Source organism: Protopterus annectens, chromosome 9.part0 (genome assembly GCF_019279795.1).
Source record: "Protopterus annectens isolate FY-2018-M chromosome 9.part0, PAN1.0, whole genome shotgun sequence".
NCBI classification, from domain to species: domain Eukaryota; kingdom Metazoa; phylum Chordata; order Ceratodontiformes; family Protopteridae; genus Protopterus; species Protopterus annectens.
The window spans coordinates 842,790,410-842,803,412 of NC_056743.1; the positions used below are offsets into that span (position 1 = coordinate 842,790,410).

Here is a 13,003-nt window from a genome sequence, read left to right on the forward strand (position 1 = left end):
ATTTTTTTCCCAGGGGAAAAAAAGATTGCTGTTATGGCCATTCAAGGTTTAGCAGGTTCGATCATTTTGAGTCGATCTAAGTGCATTTGCTGTTTTGCCATTTCGTCTTTTTAATATGGACCCTTCCAGAATCATGGGGAAGGTTAATATTTTCGAGAAAGGATAGTAGGGCTGTGGTGGTGCTATGTCCAGGTCTGAATCCATGCTGTGTTGGGGTAAGGAGGTGGTTATCTAAAAGGCAGTGTAAGAGTTGAAGGTGAATACATTTTTCAAGAAGTTTTGAGATAGGGGAAAGGATGGCTATAGGTTGGAAATTGGGGATGTCAGTGTTGTTGCCTCCTTTGTGTAAGGGAATGATAAAGGCTTTTTTCTAGAGGAGGGGTACACAGGATTCTTGGATTGAATGGTTGATTAGAATACAGATGAGGAGTGCTATGCCATCTGCAGCCAACTTCAGGAAATTAGCAGGAAGGTTGTCAGGGGCATTGGAATAAGGTTTTAGCTTTTGGAGCAGTTTTTTTTTATAGTGGTGACTGGGATGGGTTTGAAATAGGAAATAGGAGAGAGGTATGGGAAGTATATGCGGAAGAGGGAGAGTGGTTGTGGGTAGGAGGTGAGAAAGGAGTGGTGGAGTTCTGAGGGAAAGAAGTGGTGAGCTTGGCTACAGAGTCTATGAAGGCGTTGAATTTGGTGGCTACGATATGATCTGAAGAGCTAGGATCAGGGCAGGGGTTGTCTTTTCTGCCAGGACTGAGAGGGTGGAGATATTTTTCCAAAACATTTTGGAGTTAGATTTGTGGTTATTTTGAAGCTTGGAGTAGTAGGATTTGTGGTCAGAAGCAATTAAAAAAAAAAAAAAAAAAAAAAAACTCTGTTACGAAGTTGTTTATATTCAGTAAGGGAATTGGGTGTTTTACAGTTTTGGTAGAGTTTCCATGATTTATCATGGGTGTGCATGAGGATTAACATTTCTTTGGACAGCCATGGGGCAGTAATGGATTTTGCTTTTTTTGTTCTAGGAGGGGCAAAGCAGTTTAGTAGGTTAATGAAAGTGGTGTAGAAGTACGCAACAGCATTGTCAAGAGGATAAGTTTTTAGTGGGTTCCAGTTACTCTGTTTTTAAGCTATTGGAAAAGGATTGTGGGTTGAAGTTTTTGAGGTAGCAGGTTAAGATATAATTGCGCTGTAAGTGTAGAGAGGAAGGAGTGCGAAGAATGAAGGCAGGAAGGTGATCCCTGAGAGAATCGGGCAAAGTGCCGCTTTCAGATATATTATTGGGATGGAAGACTAATAACCAATCCAGAATGCTGCCTGGAGAACTGTCTTTTTTTGGTCTAGTAGGAGAGTTAACTAATTGAGAGAAATTATACAAGTTGATACTTTGGGAGGAGGTATTTGAATAGAAGTCCAGTTAATATTAACGTCTCCTAAGAGGACTGTTTTTTTAGACATATTAGCTGAGAACTAGGATAGAACATCTTTAGAAGGGGAATGTTATTTCCAGGAGGGATGTATAGAATGGCTATAAAAAGAAGTTATGTCTTACCATAACATTCCATCTGTATTGCTGATCCTCGTTCAGTCATTATGCATGGGTACCGGTTCTGACCTCAGAACAGTGCCGGCCATTTTCCAAGCTCACGTCAACTTCAAACTCTCGAGCTAAACTCTTACCCACAATCCCCCTCTCCCGGTTACCTCAGATTGAGTTTGCAAGCCAAAGAAAGTAGAGGCTACCTCTGGTCAAATAACCTAAGACAACCGGATGGTGAGATCCACTACAAACCACAGGAGGGGGAAGGAGGGAGGGTCGTAATGACTGAACGAGGATCAACAATACAGATGGAACGTTATGGTAAGACATAACTTCTTTATCGGATATTGTTAATCCTCGTTCATTCCTTAGGCACCTCTATTCCTGGGAGGCCTGTCATGGAAGGACATTCCTGAGCACCATAGAACCGAAAGATGCTCTTCCCCTGGAGACCAAATCCAATTTGTAATGACTGATGAAGGTATGAGGCGTTGCCCAAGTTGCAGCTGCACAGATGTCGTGTAAAGAAGCTCTGGCATGGAAGGCAACAAAAGTTGCCACAGACCTTGTTGAATGAACTTTCATGGTAGTAGGCAACGAGATATTATGTTGTGTATAAATAAAGGTCACACAGTCCTTCAACCATCTAGCTAATGTGACCTTAGCAATGGCAGATCCTAACCTAGGTCCAGAAAAGGCCAAAAATAACTGGTCAGATTTACGAAAGGGTTTAGTCCTGTTTAAGTAAAAATGGATTTGCTAGTGGACATCTAGGGTATGTAGGCAATACTCTCCTCTGTTTGAATGATTGGGAAAGAAAACTGGCAATTCAATGGCTTGATTAATGGACATTTCAGAGATCACTTTAGGCAGAAATGACGGATTAGTTCTCAGAGACACTCTTATCTCTATGAAAAATCAAGTATGGACTCTTGATACATAAAGCTTGAACCTCAGAAATAAGTCTGGCAGAAGTAATGGCTACCAAAAACAAGGTTTTCCATGACAAATATTTGAGGTCGCAAGAAGAGGCTGGTTCGAAAGGCGACATTGTCAGAGCTTGCAGAACTAATGATAAACCCCATGGTTGAATAGGTTCTCTAAAAGGTGGCTTCAGACGATTCACACCTTTTATGAAGGTCTTGCACAATTTATGGGACATAAGAGAGGAATCTTGGACACCCTCATGAAAATTAGAAATTGCAGCCAAATGAACTCTAATGGTAGAGGTCGATAGACCCGATTGAAAAAGGTTGGCCAGATAGTCAAGTATTTATTATCAACACGGGTGCTGAAAAGGGTCTACTTTTTTTTTATCTTTCAGCCAACAGATAAATCTTTTCCCCTTGCTCAGATAAGTAATTGTAGTGGAAGATGAATATCACGTACTGGTAAAGAAATCATTCTGCCTGGCAATCAATGGAATTGGAGTAGCCAAGCTGTGAGCTTCAGGCTGTTCAAGTTGGGATGAATCAGGTTCTGTGGATGTGAGATCAACTCCAGGGTTGGATGGAGAATCCATGGTCGATCTAGTAGGTGAGGCCAAAGGAAGGGGAACCAAATCTGTCGAGGCCAATATGGTGCTATGAGGATCACCTTGCTCTTCAACTGACGGGCTATCTTCAGAAATTGGGGAATGAGGGGAAAGGGTGGAAATGCGTAAAGAAAAACCGAGGGCCAATCGTGGACTAGAGCGTCCCTGGGTGACTGTCCCGGAGGGGGAATCAGGGCGAAGTAGTTGCTGCATTTATAGTTGGTCGGGGATGCAAAGAGGTTGCAGCAAGGACGCCCCAGTGGTGGAAGATCTCCGCCGCTTTTAAGGGATTCCAGGACCACTCGTGAGGTTGAAGAATGCACCTGCTGAGTCTGTCTGCTATCACATTGGAACTCCCGGGAATGTGCGTTGCTAGAAGAAAACGGTTGGTAGCCATCGCCCATTGCCATATCATCATGGCCTCTCAACAAAGGGAGTAAGATCTGGTTCCACCTTGTTTGTTGATGTACCAATGTTGTCCGATTAAATTGCAATTGTCCCAGACAGTAGCGGGGGATGGAATGCTTGCAACGCCAGAAGCACCACCCTCAGCTCTAGAACATTTATATGCAGGTGGCCCTCCAGTTCGGACCAAGTGCCTTGGACCGTCTGTCTCTGACATAGCCCCCCCACCCCATCAGGGAGGCATCCGTGGTCACTGTGGCCTTGGGTTGCTGGGGGGAGAAGGGGTGAGACCATTGTAAGAGATTGTGCGTCATCCACCCACCAATTAAAATCCTGTTTGCACCTGTGGGTTACTCGAATCATGGCTGAAAGAGGATGCTGAAAAGGATACCATTAGGTGAGCAGTAGCCATTGTAGAAGCCTCATGTGAAACCTGGCCAGGGGAACAGTGGTGATGGAGGCTGCCATGGAACCCAACAGCTGTAGAACAGAGTGAGCCGTGGATTTTTCCCTTGAAAGGATTGGAATTAGTTGCTGCTTTATCCTTAGAATTCTGTGCTCTGGAATAGCAGCTCTGCAGTTTTTTGTGTCCAAGATAACCCCTATGAATTATGTCGAGTGAGATGGGATGAGATTGGATTTTTGCCAGTTTATGGTTATGCCTAGCCTTTGAGCAGCGAGGAGAGAGTATGCCTGGGGGGTTTCCAGTAGATGTCTGGTGGGGGGCGGGAATGAACCAGTCGTCTAGGTATAGAAACACCTGGAATCCTTGAAGTCGCAGGTGAGCTGTGACAACTGCCATGCACTTTGTGAATACTCTGGGGGCTGTAGAGAGTCTGAAGGGCAGTACTATGAACTGGTAGTGACTGGCTCCCGCACGGAAGCGCAGAAATCTTCTTGAAGGCCTGTCCACTTTTATGTGGTAGTACGCATCTTGAAGATCTATAGAGCACATCAAGTGTCTTTTTCCAAAAGCGGGAGGATAGACTGTATTGTGACCATCTAGAATTTTTGTACTCTCACAAACTTGTTCAGTACACTGAGATCCAAAATTGGTCTCCAGTCCCTGCTTTTCTTTGGCACCAAAAATTGTCTTCAGTAGAATCCAGATTCTATCTGGTCTGGAGGGACTATTTGGATGACTCTCTTTCTTAACAGCTTTTCTGTCTCTAGTGCTGCTTATTCCCTTTGACTGGGTGGAACGTCAGGAAGGTTTTTTGAAGGGGCAGGACAAAGATCGAAGGGGATATGATAACCTCTGGTTATAATCCTTTGTACCCAAGAATCGGTGGTGATGGTTAGCCAGGCAGAAGGGTACAAGGAGAAACGTCCCCCCAACCACCTCCAGAGGAAAGGAGTTGGGCCGCTCTTCAGGAGCGCTGGTAGGATTGACCAGAGAAAGAATCCCTGGAACCCTGGTTACGCGGACCCCCTCTGCCCCGAAAGGAGCGCCTTCCCTGTGAGTTTCCCCCTCTGCCTCTGGGGGAGAACTCGGCCTGTGTGTCACAGAAAGGACCCTAAGATTTCTTGAACCACATCTTCCCAACCTTTTGGTTTCGGCAGAAAGCACGTTGAGGGGAAGAATAACTGACACCTGTGGCAGAAAGGGTCTTACCGTCCTGTTCACATCTGGCCAGTGTGCTTTTAACTTTGGACCCAAACAACGAGGAGGCCTCAATGGGAGCATTAAGAAAGGAAGACTTAAAGGGTTCCAAGAAATTGCACAAGCGCATCCAGGCGTGTTGTCTCAAGACCGCAGCTGATCCTGCTGCTCCTTCTGATGCGCGAGATATCAGTCGCATAGAGGAGTTAGATATAGGATTCAATGGTGGCCAGCTGAGAGGCCACTTTGTCATGGACCTCATCAGACACGGCACCAGTCAAGGTTTCAGACAGCTCAAAAAAATCAGATCCCTTTGAAGCCCGGTAAAATGTGCCATATAATTCAGGGACCTGATAGCAAAGGTCGCTGAAGCAAACGTGCACTTCCCTAGCCTGTCCAGGGCCCGGGACTCTTGTTAGGCGGATGGACAGTCTGGCTTTCTTCTTCTGCCAGATCCTTTTTTGTTGCGGCCGCCACCACCAAAGCATCCACAGGAAGACCTCTGGGCCAATGGGGATCTGAAGCAGGAGGGGACAAAATCTTATCTGGCCTCCGGGGAATAGCTTCAACGGTATCAGGAGCCTTTCAAGCATGCTGCACGATGAGCCGGACAAGTTCACCGGCAGGTGGAGTAACCCAGGAGGTAGGGGGCCGGGGGCGAAAGGCCTGCAGGAACACAGATTCCTCAGAGGTCGGATTAGAGGACTGCCAGTCACCTCTCTGTTTCAGGGTTTCGAGGATATTACCAAAGGATACCTCTGAGGGTGACTGAGAGGATCATTCCCCCTCATCGAAATCTGTCTCTTCAGTGAGGGACTCCTCTGTGGAGTCCATGTGCTTCCTCTTGCATGAACTTTTCCGGTGGACCTCCTCAGCAGGAGAAGACAGCAGAAAAGGGGATTCCTGAGGGTATACGTCCTGCGGCCCTTGCACCCGGTGTCCGCTAGGTGCGACTTGTGAAACCAGTGTACCAGAGGAGGGTGGAGGTATAGACAGTCCGGTATCGCCAGCAAAAGCCTCCTCCATCAGTTGGAAGGCTGGTCCACCAGAAGAGGAGTGCATGTCTAAGACAGGGGTCACCCTTCTCCTAAGTGGCTCAGCCTGCCGACCCAGGATGGCTGTGGAGCAGCGAACTATGCGTGTCACAACTGAAATCCTGGGTCGTAGCAAAACTTTCCTGCCACGAAGGCAACTGCGGTTCCTGAGATCCAATAAAGGGGACCGCAGAAGGGGAAGACTGCTATATCCATGGACTTCAAAGGCAATGAAGAAGGAGAAAAGAAGGGGTCTTTGGAGATGGGTGATCACCTCCCAAGGAAGGATAGTCCCTGACGGGTGGGTTACCTCTGGCCAAGAGTACCTGGTCCACAAGACGCAACACATGTTCGGAAAGTCTTCTAGTGGACCTCACGGAGACTGAGGGATAAACAGGCCTATCCACAGAAGAGGCAGACTTGGTGCCCATTTCATCTGTCCGCATAAAGGACAACGGTGCCGAGAGACTGGACTACTGTTGTCTGCACCAAAGTCATTGGTGCCGAGGTCATGGTCTGCACCGACACAGGGAATCTGTGCCGAAGCCGGAACTGACAAAACTGGGTCAACAATAAAGGCGTCAGTTCCAAGGAAGGTCTCGGAGCAGACACGGTCAAGGTCTGCGCCGACTGAATGGTCAGTGCTGATACAGTGGTAATAGTCTGAATTGAGGAGCCCGTCAGTGCCAATATATAGAAGGCTGTAGGAGAAGACGGAGCCAAAATCACTAATGGAGCCGAAAGCCTCTGTGCCGAAGGTCTAGGCACCGAAAGCACTGGGGCTGACTGAGTGAGTTCCGGAGCCGAAACTTTAGCCTTCTTAGGTTTTGGTTGGCGGGAGTCCCCAGCCAGGGACGAAGGCAAAGATTTAGCCTTAGTAGGAACATCCAAGATTTTCTTATGGGCTCTAGGAGGGGTTGAGGCCTCCGACACAGACATAGCCTCTGAAAAGGGAGATTTAAGAAGGCCCTTCAGTAACAGCTTGTTTTTTTCTTTCCAACAAGGTTCTATTAGAAAAGTTATCACAAATAGTACAGGGTGGGTCAGAGAAATGGGAAGCTTCCAAACGATAAACACACAAAGAGAGTGTGCATCAGAAGTATGTAGTTTGTGTCCACAATCAGAACACCGCTTAAACCCCGGACTACTTTTCTTATCTGCCATGACAGCAAATTAATTAATAGAAAAGGTACCAGCAATGGAACAAGAGAATACCAGAAGGTATGAGAGGAAAAGGTTGACCAACGATGGTAAAGAGAGAATACCTTGCAGTAAAAGTGGTAAAGAAAAAAGCAGAAAAACCTGACAAAATTATGTACGCTAGATGCAATAGGGTAAGAGACAATAAAATATGAACTTTTCTGACAGAAAAGTAATCTGAAAAACTATTAAACAAATAACTACTTAGCTCAACAGAAGCAGCTTGACACGACCGAATGGCAACGTGGCAAACGAAATCTGAGTTAACAGGGAGAGGGGGATTGTGGGTAAGAGTTTATCTCGACAGTTTGAAGCTGATGTGAGTTTGGAAAATGGCCGGCTCGGTTCCAACCTACCATGCGTAAGGAATGAACGAGGATTAACAATATCAGATCTATGTTTTTATGGTTGTTGATTTTTAGGAGGGCTGGGGTTATTTCAGCTGTACTGAATTTGGGTATATTGTGGGTATAAGGATTTACTGTTAAAGAGGGGGAGAAAAGTAAATCTACTCCACCTCCCTTCTTTTTGGTTCTGTCATTTCTTACGATTCTGTAGTGGGGGGTGATTTTGGAGTCTTTCAGATGTGGTTTGAGCCATGTTTTGGTGACTTCTACTATGTCAGCATGATTATGGGTGAGCCAAGCATGGAAGGAAAGCAGGCAGTTTGTTACATAGGCTTTGGGCATTAAAAGTAGTGAAGAGTAGAGATGTATGGATAGAGGGAGTAGGGGTTGGACTTTGATTTGGTGTCTGGTTGACAGGAGGTCCTGGGTTGGGGTGTATGTCACCTGAAAGAAAGGTAGAGACAAGTCTGAGGCCATGACTTAGAAGTTTTGTAGCACTAGTACAGTTGGGGTTGAATGAAAGGAGGCATAAGACAAAGGGATTTTGAGGGATGGGGTGGTGGTTTGGGTAGGTGAAGAGGAGAGAGTTGGTGTGGTAGAGGTGAGAAGAAATGTAATAGGTATAGCAGGGTTCTTTACTGAAGTGTACAGAGGTAGTGTACCGAGGTGGGGAATAAGAGGAGTCAAGGAGACTGGTTAGGTGAAGCAGAAGGGGAGGAGGAGTGTTTGGAGTAAGAAAAGAGTAGGTGTGATGGACATGGTTATAGTAATGTGGTATGGAGGTAAGGCATGAGCATGGATAGGTAAGTGAAGTGACTTATGCGATGGTAGGGATTCTTTACAAGAGGTAGCATAGTAGTAGCGTAAGGGGGAAATAAAGGGTAGGGAAGGTAGCTACTATGGATATAGACGTAGTGAGGTACGAGAGGCTGAGAAAGTGGAGCTAGTGGTTAGATGGTGAGTTAAGGGGGTGATCAGTAATTGAGGGGGAGGGGAGGTGGGTAACAAGTATGGGTAGAGTATGGTATAACTGGTTTAGTAAGCAGTTGGAGTGGTGTGGATGATATAAAAGTAGAGGTAGTGGGGGTGGGAATTGGGGGGCAGGATAGGGGAGCGCAGTGAGCCTTGAGGGTGAACGGAGCGAGTAGTGCCAAAAAGAAAGGATGTGTGGGATGAGAATGTCTGCAGAACAGTAAAAAAAAAAAAAAAAAAAAAAAAAACTACAACTGGGAGGATGTAGCTGCAGGTAAGCCTAAAGTGCGCACCGAGAGTTAACAAGGTTGTGGTAACTGTGACAGGGTAAGTACACTAAAGAATAAGACCAACTCTTAACAGATTAGAAATGCAGAGGGAAACAGGTAGTAGCTATGCACGATATGTTGTTACAAGTGGGAATGGGGTTGTGCTGCCATTTAATCACTTAACTGTATAAAGATAGTGTTTGAAAAAATTTAAATATTAGCAGGGAGGAAAGGCACAGCAGAAATCAAAAACCATAGCCGGTTGGCATCATTGATACAGTTAAGCCATCACCGTCATAATATTGAAATAGCCTCATTTTAGTACATTCTCTGCTTTGTGAAAATATCTTGTAGATTTTGGCTCAATATGCACTGTGTACTCAAGTCTCAGGAATAAACAAGGCCTGTGGCCCCCCTATCAAGATGCTACCAATCATTACACTGCATCAGCAGTATAAATGCTGCACTTGTGCAACCTAAATCATAACTAGAAACACTGCTAAAGAAGCATGAAGAATATTTAACACTTTCTTATTAAAAAGGCAGCATAACCTCCACAGCAACAAATAGTTCTTACTTAACAAAAGGCCAGACAGGTGAATGTGTGAAATGGTGCCCTAGGCAAAAGATTCCATGACACCTAACCCCATGCTTCCCACTGCTCCTCTCCCATATACATCGCACAATGCCTCCACCCCTGGTTCCTCAACACAGCCTCCTCACATAATCCAAATTATTAATTTTTAACCTTTTCTGACATTTTTGTATTACTCTTCAGGCTCAATTACCGCAGACAACTTGGATAAATCCTCCAGCTGCAAGAGACAGATTACAGGGCACAAATACAATAGCCAGTCCCTTTACGTAGAATTAGTGCACGATGTAGTCCCCAATACCACCACCGACAGTTTAGTCATAAAAGTATTCACAGAGGAAAATCCCTTGCAATTCGTATATAAAGTATATCTTCACAAAAAGTGCACAGTTTCACACAGAGAAAAAATCTAATTTACACAGATTTGAAGATGGACTGCTAGCTCAACTTCAGTTCCTCAAAGCTTGCACAGAACGCTTACATAGGCGGCAAGAAAGCTCTAAACTAGCATTTGGCGCCAAAACTGCATTTTTATGAAACTCTGCAGGAGCGCCTGGAAAGTGCCATGAAGGCATGCGCCTTGAAACTTTTAACATGTGGCCTATGGTTATAACCTAAACAGTTTAGACTATTACAGTAGTAATTAAATGTCGGACACAGATTTATTTTATAAAACTATTCTTAAGTAAAACGTCTTGGGTTTAGGATTGAAGCTTTATGGTTAGGCACGCTTTTTTGTATTTGAAATGCAGTTTTAACGTTGGGGTTAGAAATAACAATTCAGGGTTCATGTGTTAGTTAATTTAAATGACAGTGGCTAGTAACTCCAATTAGACACAACTCCCGTTCACATTCCAGATAGATACAAAAAGTTGTCCATGAACATTGTAAGTAGTGGACGCCACTGTAGAATGTGTGTGTGGTACAACTTATTTCATTTACCAATAGTACTTCAAAACATTAATTTCTACCACGTAAACCAAAAAATGAATATGCACGTGCATGTGTGCGCCCACAGACTCCCACAAAAAACCTCTTATCCAAATAAAAGCTCATTCTATAGTGTTTGAGTTGCTTATGCTATTTCATATACAAAATAACCGTTTTATGCAACTATTACTGAAAACTTAGGAAATATTTTTGTCCTATAATCTCAGGATATTGGCCATTTTTTTCCCATGGGACAAAATTGCCGCATAGGGACAGGTGGTAAACCTAAACAAGTGCTAGTCACAAATAACTACAATTTGGCGAGAGACAGGAAGTACCACGATTTCAATTTATTAAATTTAAATAGCACTTTAAATGTCAGCGAAAATTCTGCAGTTGCAGATTAAATACTTCATAACATAGCTCTCAACCTTCCATCTCCAAAATGAGAAACACTAGTCCTCACAATATGGAACAAATGGGCAAAATGTGGAACACATACTAATAGCTTTACTAACAACTTCAACTAGGAAGGTTATAGGATGGTTAAAATATGCTGTTTTTACATATAAAGATCTTTTAATGAATTAATACGATTAATTTCTATTTATCATAGATTTCACTTAAAAAAATGCCTAACACTGAATGTGTGACAGGGTCTTTCAATGTGGAACTTTGAGGAACATGAACATTTTAAGACCCAAAATGAAATCTGCGAAAATGCAGAGAAACTGCATGAATCTCAATAAACCCTTTAAACTGCTAAAACACGTGTCAGTTTTTTTCGCTATATGGAGTACACGCCTTCATCTGCTGCCCGAGTACTGGGGTGATGAGACCATGCCAAACAGTAATAATCCACTAATACATTTAACAGTCTGCAGTAAAATGCATTCCATGCAAAAACTTATACAACTAAAAATTGCAAAACCTACTTCTCATCCAACTGCTGCTTTCAGAAATTACTGCAGAGCGTAGCTCTAACAAGGTTATTTTAGATTCGTTAAAAAACGAAAACAAATAAGGCCACCATTAACGCTATAAAGCGATTACTATTCCTGTGTTTTCACAGCCTAGCAATACGCTCCACCCAGCTCATGCCATTAGTGCAAACACAAGAGGTAAATAAGGACTGAGCCATTCCAAAGTATTCTATGCAGCTTCTCAGTAAAAAATTCCATGACAATTGTTTTGATTCTTAGCTTATATACACAAAGCAAATATTACCAAACAACTTTGTTTTCACATCATTGGGCTTTGAACTCAGTCATATACAGTACAACTCTTAAATGTGCCTTAATAATAATAAAAGAAAAAAACACTACAGGGGACATATATAATTTATAAAACCTTTATTCGTATGAGAAAGCGTTTTCGATCGTTGCACAGAGTAAAAATGCATCAGACCTGTGCTTCCATCCATGTTTTATCACTTTCATTTAAATGTAATACAGGCCGTAGTTTCGCAGTAAGTCTGGACGATAAAAATCAAGTACACTGCTACTACAGAAAGAGTTAAAAAGCTGAAGCTTTTCAGGAATTCAAGAATAGTTGAACTACTGCCATCTTCTGGTCAAAAAGGTAACCTGCACAATAGTGCCTAACATCTTGCTGAAATGGGAACAGCAAGGACAACTACCCCTTACAACTTACAAGTTCAACCTGATGCTTGTGGCTATGCTAAAAACGTACATTTCAACCAATAATAAAGAGTAGTGATATTACATACCTCTCGACTGTTCAGATTTTCGCAGAATGTTCTTTTTTTGTTTATTGCTCGTGAAATTTGTGGTTCTCTGGCAAATCACTGACTATTGGAAGTCCCCAAATGATGACACATATTTAAGTTTTAGACTACAATATATCGTTCAGAAAATGCACATGAACATAAAGTATGCTACTCTAGTAACTTTCTAAGTTTATAAGAGCAATATTTAAAATCTGTCCTTATTTTTGGGGCTTTAACCCCCAATTATTTAGGCTATGTTTAAATATCTTGCTCTATATAGGTTGAGAGATATGTAGGATAATTATTCCTATTTAGGCATTCGTAAAGGCTGTTTGTCTTTTCAGTTGCTCACTCAGAGAGCTGTTTGCATGTGATCCTGTTAAAACACAATTTAGGCCATACAGGTGCAGCTTCATAAAACAAACAGAACATGGGGGTGCAGCGGTAGTGCTGTCACCTCACAGCAAGAGGTTCTCTGGTTCGATTCTTAGCTGGAGTACCTTCTGTGCGGAGTCTGCATGCCCTCTCTGTGTTCGTGTGGGTTCTCTCTGGTTTCCTCCCACGTTTCAAAAACAAGTGTCTGGAGTGTTTCTCCCCTGGCCGCCTCTGAAAATTGGCTTATTCCAAGTTGGATGTTCCCGGTAAACTTCTTCTTCTTTCGGCTGCTCCCGTTAGGGGTTGCTACAGTGGATCATCTGTTTCCATTTCTTCCTGTCTTCTGCATATTGCTCTGTCACACCAACCACCTGCTTGTCCTCTCTCACCACATCCATAAACCTTGGGCAGGATTCACAAAGCCTCCGTGTAAGAGTTACAAGGCTTACACGGAGGCTGCAGTTAAACGGTGTGAC

General features: G+C 43.6%; 1 protein-coding gene across 1 annotated transcript in view; it reads right to left on the reverse strand.

The window, feature by feature from the left end:
• The window catches only part of CUTA (cutA divalent cation tolerance homolog), a 935,617-nt gene extending 924,077 nt beyond the window's left edge, over positions 1–11,540 (reverse strand). The window contains exon 1 of the mRNA XM_044083523.1: positions 11,359–11,540. The gene's annotated coding sequence lies outside the window, so the exon portion shown is untranslated. The remainder of the gene's footprint in view (positions 1–11,358) is intronic.
• Between the last annotated feature and the right edge of the window lie 1,463 nt (positions 11,541–13,003).